Raw genomic sequence first — 6,221 nt, 5'->3', positions numbered from 1 at the left:
CTTTTGTCAGGCCTGCAAAAAAGATTTATGAGGCGCCGGCGGAGTGTTGGGCCGGCTTCGCCCCGGCGGCCAGCGCACCCCGTCTAATCTTTGATTTCCATCTAATTATTTTTTTTTCCCTGCCACCTTCAACTCAGTGTCCGGAGAGGCGAACAAAGGGAGGAGGATGGGGGATGGGAAGGCAGGCAGCGGTGATTGGGGGATCCCTCCCATCAGGATGGAACCCCCAGAACGCACAAGGTTCGTGCTTCAGCGAGCGTTTTGGGAGGCGGAGGGAGGAAGGGTGACCGGACAGGAGCTGAGACAGTGGGAGACTCGTCGCGGCGGGCGCAGCAGTCCTCGGAAGGGGCAGGGAGCCCAAGCCCAGCCGGGTTTCTAAGGAAGGATCCGCAGAAATGCCCTAGTGGCGCGAGAAGCGGTGGGGGGCAGCTTTCCCCCAAATTGCAATTAATCGGGGAGTTGGGGGCAGGGAATGTCAGCCCTTGGTAGAGGCCGCACAGGGAGGAAGGATTTTTTATTTCCCCCCTCGGCCCCCGCCCAGAAAAAAAGATCCGCACAGGCGGATGAAGGAAGGGCGAAACTTGAATTTTTCATGTTGGCGAGGAAAAAAAAATCCGAAATGGAAAATGATTTTATTGGTCACTACCCATAAGTCAACTAAAAACAGGGATAATTAGAGAGTGGGGAATTCGGGGGGCCATAAATCCGCGGCGCCTTCTCCATCGGCGTCGGGAGGCTTTATGGCTTGTTGAGTTTTATTTTGAGAGAAACGAAGCCAGAGTTTTGGTGGAAGCGGGACTACCCGCCGAGCGCCGCGCCTGCGCGCGCAGTGAAAACGCCCGGGTCTCTGGGAGGTGGCCACAGTTAGGGCTCGCTTTATCCCAGAAAGAGGGGCCTTTCCCAACGCCGGGACCCTTCTCTCCATGGCGGAATCGGTGCCCAACCCGCCTCTGGGCAGGGGAGTCACCCAAACCGCGACGGGGACAGACACTAGGTGTGCCTGGGGTCCCGGAGTTTTTATAACGAGATTCATTCCACTCGCGGTTTCCAAACGTCCACTCGGGCCTGCACGCTTGACCTTTTGTTCTAATTTACAGGGAGGAGGGGAATAGAACAAAAAAGAAAACAAAAAGCACACAACACAAAAACAAAAACCCACCTTACTTTGCAATCTTCTGCAAAGCGGCTGGGAGTCGGCAGGGCGTCCTTTTCATTCCACAGGGGTTTCAACCCCACCGGCCTGAGGCTCATTTCCTCCTCTGGAACGGTCTGTTCCTGAAGCCACCCTTAGCAGACCGTGTAAAATCCCATTATCAGGTAAGACACTGGGGACACTTCTGACTCAGCGGCGGCTAATTTGGGGAGAAAAGAAAGTGAATTCTTCAGGAACTCCGGAATAAAAGCGCCCTTTTCCCTGCTACGCGCGCCCTTTGTTTTAAACACTCATTACAAAACCCTTGTCCTTCCAAGGAGCGGGGGCGGGGAGAACCGCGCGTCCACAGCGAGAAGCGCTCGCCCCCTAAAAACCTATTCTCCGAGGAGCCCTTTTGTTTGAAGTGGTATGGGGGAGGGGGAGGGGTCGCTCCAGGCCCGCTACCAGGCTTTTCTGACGGGGGGCGGGGGAGAAAAACAAAAACAAACAAAAAAAAAAAACCCAACCTCCCCCAAACAAACAAAAAAACCAGTTCGCGCGGGTGTCTCCTAACCGCGCAAATCTGAGGTTCCCGGGTCCAAGGAGGGGTTCGTTTCTGGACACCCACCCGCTCAGCAGTAGCCAAGCCCGGGTCTCCCTACTGCGAGTTCCCTCCAAGTGAGGCCCCTAAACCTCCAAAGTAAAACATCCCGGACCTGAAAACGAAAATCCCGGCCGGGTGCGCAGGGTAATAACCATAAGAGGATCAGGAAACAGAGCCATCGTACTGTGGTACCTACGGTGTCCTGGGTGAATTCCGTGGGACTCAGAGGAAAGCGACGCGCGTTTCCACCGGGGCTCCCTCCAAGCCTGGCGGTGCAGACGGAGGAGAGCCCGGTAGGGATTCCAGAACACCGCGCAGGGGCTACCCCAAGTTCCGATGCCGTCCCAGGACCCCTTCAGAAAGACACGTTTGCTGCGAAAATCTTGTTCACACCAGCTATTTTTTATTCGCCCCTCCCCAGAGAAGGCTCTGGGCGCGCGGGAAAGAAGGAAAACGCACGTACCTGGCGGCGCTCCGGGGGCGGCCTCGCGGGCCCCTCCGTAGGCGAGGAAGCCCCCCAGAAGACACTCCCCGCCCGGATGGTCGCCCCAAGGCCTGTCCCTCCCTCCCCGGCCACGCACAGCGCCGAGATAATTCTCCAGGAAGCAGGAGCGGGACACTCAGCCCGTCTTTCCGGGAGCAGGATCCATTTTCTAGCGCCAAGGCCCGAGCCAACTCTTGGGGCGCCGTCCGCGCGCAGGGTTCCCCGTAGTCCTTCCTCCGGATCAGGAGAGAGTGGCGCGGCCTAGACGCAGGGCTGCGGTTCGCGCTGCAGCTCCAGGCTCCCGCGCGCCCTTCTGCGTGTAGGCTCCTGCGAGTCCACGTTCCCAACCGCGAGACCCGGACGAACTCCTAGGCCTCCGGAAAGAGGAGGCTGCGGCCGCGGTCCAGGCAGAAGCCCCGGGGCGGGAGGGGTACAGGGCGGAGGGGCGGGCGAGCTACCAGCGCCCCGCGGCCACGGCCCTCGGGGGGCGCCCAGCCCCACCCACGTGGAGGCCCCCGCCCCGCCTCCGCGAGGGCAGCTTCCCCGCCCGCCCCTGCGCTCCCGCCTAGCTCCGCCCAATCGCCTCCCGCAGCGGCCGCTCCCTTTGTCTGGGCAGCCGGTGCAAACCAATGGCATCGCGTGGGTGGTGCGCAGCCTGGCCAATAGGTGATCTAGAAGGCGTGGCCGAAGGAGAGGCTTTACCGGGAGAAGACGCTGCAAACCCGCAAGCTGCAGGACCTGGGCTCTGGGGCCCGTGTGTGTCTGCAGATTCGAGCTGGCTCAGCCATGGAATTTGAGTTTAGAATCGCTTTCCGCTATGCGGAAAGATGCCCCAAAGTCGGGAAGGAAGTGTGAGGGGATGATGATGTCCGACCTGTGGAGAGCAGGAAGGTGGTTTAGACGGATTCAGTCCCGAAGCCCCAGGGGACTTGATTTAAAACAACCCTTTGCACCCTGGTCATGCCTTGCCTTGCACTTTGAAATTCAGGCGGTGAAGCATCCCCGGAAGTCAGGAATGTGCCCTGAGAGCGAATGGTCCATAGTGTGATGTTCTGATTCAAAGGCATCCCAGAGTTGGGGCAGAGGTGCATAGGCCCTCCCCGGGAGGACTAGAGGATTGGGGCCACTGCCCCAGGCTCACCTTAATGGGGCAGAGCTTGCTTTCAGAGCCGGGAAATATCGGGTCACGAAGGGGACTCAAACCAAAGTGACTACAGCCGGAGCTAAGTTGCTGGCTTGCCCCCAGACAGACCAAGCCCTGTGGGGCAGCAGGTGCAGAAAAAAAAGGCAGCGCCAAACCGATATCTCCTCGACAAGCAAGTACATGTCTCCTCCGGAAGGCTTTGAATAATAAACAGAAGCCGCTGCTTAGTCCTGGTCTCAGACCTGGAGGTGTTTCCCAACCTTTTCTCATTTCCTACACCTTGGCTCAAAGTGAAATCACAAACCAAGCAGAAAGGAAACAGCCCTCTCGCGTGGGGGCTGCAGTCTGCTGCCGCCAATGGAAAGCTGAGCTCTGGAGGTAAATGAGGTGCATTACGTCCCTGGACCCGCAGGGCTCTGCCTGAGAACTATCAATCCCCACATCTCCCACGCTGTTGTCACCGAAGCCAACATCTAATTCCTCGTTGCTAAAGGCAGTACTCAGCCACCTTTACGGTTCTGTTTTGAAAGTCCTCATCTCAGAAGTCCAGGGATCCTGAGACGGCCTGTGGCTAACTAAAGGGCAGGTGGTAGCACTCAGGAGCTGGGTCTCCTCCAGCTAGAGTTGCAAGCCACAGACCTGATCAATATGGCCTCCAATCTCCCAGGGCTTAAACATCCCAGGCTGGACACAAACTGGATTTTGAGGCCAAGAGGGATTGAATCAAGATAGTGATCTAGATAATTCCTAACAGCCTCCCTTCCCACCCTAGAAATGATAGAAAATTTTAAAAATCCATTACAACCAGAGAATAAGAACGGTGCCCGGGGAGAGAGGCAAGGACAGTGCCCCCCACCCCAGGAAGCCATGGGGCGCAGGAAACTGCTGGCCAATAGGAGGGGTCCCAGGAGAGTCACTCAGAGGAAGTTGTGGGATCCTGGGATAGCAGTCAGGGTGATGGGTGGAAAGCCTGTGGGGACTGTCTCTCCCTTGCTGTGCTCAGCCGCAGTAGTCTGGAAGTAAACAGACACCAGGGGCTCTCAGCAGCACACGAGGCCCAGTGCACAGTCTAGACACTGACCGCCTGCAGATGGGCACCCCAAACCTGACACACAAAGAGGTTAGAAACACTAACCCTGGCGGGAGTCTGCTCAGGGGTTAAGATTACTTGCTGAGGACCCAGGTTCGTTTCTCAACGGCTACACTGTGGTTCACAGCTGTCTGTACCTCCAGTCCCTGGGGAATCTGGTGGCCTTGTCTGCTTCTGCAGAAACCAAACACACTCATTGCGTGTGCGTAATACAAACACATACATGTAGACAGAACACTCATACATATAAAATAAATAGATCAAAAAAAAATTAAAAAAGAATCACTAGCCAGGCAGTAGTGGCACATGCTTTTAATCCCGGCACTCTGGAGGCAGAGGCAGGCAGATCTCTTTGAGTTCAAAGCCAGCTTGGTCTACAATAGCTAGTTCCAGGACAGGCTCCAAAGCTACGGAGAAACTCTGTCTTAAAAAACCAATAAAAAGCCGGGCGGTGGTGGTGCACGCCTTTAATCCCAGCACTCGGGAGGCAGAGGCAGGCGGATCTCTGAGTTCGAGGCCAGCCTGGTCTACCAGAGCTAGACCTCCAGGACAGGCTCTAGAAACTACAGGGAAACCCTGTCTCGGAAAAAAAAAAAAAAAAAAAAAAAAACAATAAAAAGAAAGGAAGAAAGAAAGAGTCACTAACCTAAGAGAAGCACCAAGCAGTTCAACCTGAGACACTAATACCCCAGACCTGCTGAGCCTGAAGCCTCACCCCACCATCCTGTCCCTTTCCTCCTGGGTGGAGGGCTAGACTACACTTCCCAAGTTCCCTTACAAAGAGTGTGGTGGGGGCTGGAGAGATGGCTCAGTGGTTAAGAGCATTGCCTGCTCTTCCAAAGGGCCTGAGTTCAATTCCTGGCAACCACATGGTGGCTCACAACCATCTGTAATGAGGTCTGGTGCCCTCTTCTGGGCTGCAGACATACACAGAGACAGAATATTGTATACATAACAAATAAGTAAATAAATATTTTTTTAAAAAAGAGTGTGGTCATGCGCGCACCTCCCCAAGGCAAGGAATAGAGAGTGCCTCTTGCTCTGCTATACCCAGGGGCCATTGCCAGAGTGACCCAAGAAGTTTCAGGTGGAAGGGGAGGACCAGTGCCAGTCTGGGAGCACCGGTGACCTTAGGAGTTGAAGCTAAAGAGAGGGCCCTGGCCACACATCTAAAAGGAATCTTGGCATTTGCTTGGGCTGTTTGCCCCCACAGTCTGTGCACTGAGACAACTGAACTCACAATTAATTCAGTTTAAATTTATCTTAGGTTAACTATCTGAGCCTAGTTCTTGATTCTATGTCTCCTTCTTTAACACTGCGATGAGGAACACTGCCCCTCCTCCCGACTCTCGGTTTGGCAATATGGCAATATGCACGTGGGATTGTTACCAGATGTGAAGCGGGTAAAGTTTGAGATGTGCCAGCAAGGTCAGTCTTGTTCTGTTGAATGCCAGGAAGCCAGCGTGAGGAGAGAGTCTCGTGGAGTACAGTACAGGGTGGACCTGGTCTCAGGAGGAGACGGCAGACCTCAGCACCTGGGCCTGGGAGTGTGAATTTTTTATTTTATTTTATGTACATTGGTGTAAAGGTATCAGATCCCCTACAACTGGATCTTTAGACAGTTGTGAGCTGCCATGTGGGTGCTGGGAATTGAACCCCGGTCCTCTGGAAGAGCAGTCAGTGCTCTTAACCACTGAGCCATCTTTCCAGCCCCCGGGAGTGTGAATTTGTCACTGTGAGTCATTTTCTGTAGCTCTCCAAGCAGTA

General features: G+C 55.1%; 1 long non-coding RNA gene across 1 annotated transcript; it reads right to left on the bottom strand.

The window, feature by feature from the left end:
- Positions 1 to 613: 613 nt before the first annotated feature.
- Positions 614 to 2,753, bottom strand: LOC119812671. The gene is made up of 2 exons (XR_005285109.1): positions 2,200 to 2,753; positions 614 to 1,352 (listed from the first exon to the last, which is right to left on the bottom strand). It is a non-coding gene; the product is annotated as an uncharacterized LOC119812671 (long non-coding RNA).
- Positions 2,754 to 6,221: the final 3,468 nt, after the last annotated feature.

Source organism: Arvicola amphibius, chromosome 4 (genome assembly GCF_903992535.2).
Source record: "Arvicola amphibius chromosome 4, mArvAmp1.2, whole genome shotgun sequence".
Lineage (NCBI taxonomy): Eukaryota > Metazoa > Chordata > Mammalia > Rodentia > Cricetidae > Arvicola > Arvicola amphibius.
Note: the sequence above shows the minus strand (reverse complement) of the source record. Positions and strands in the feature narration are given on the sequence as shown.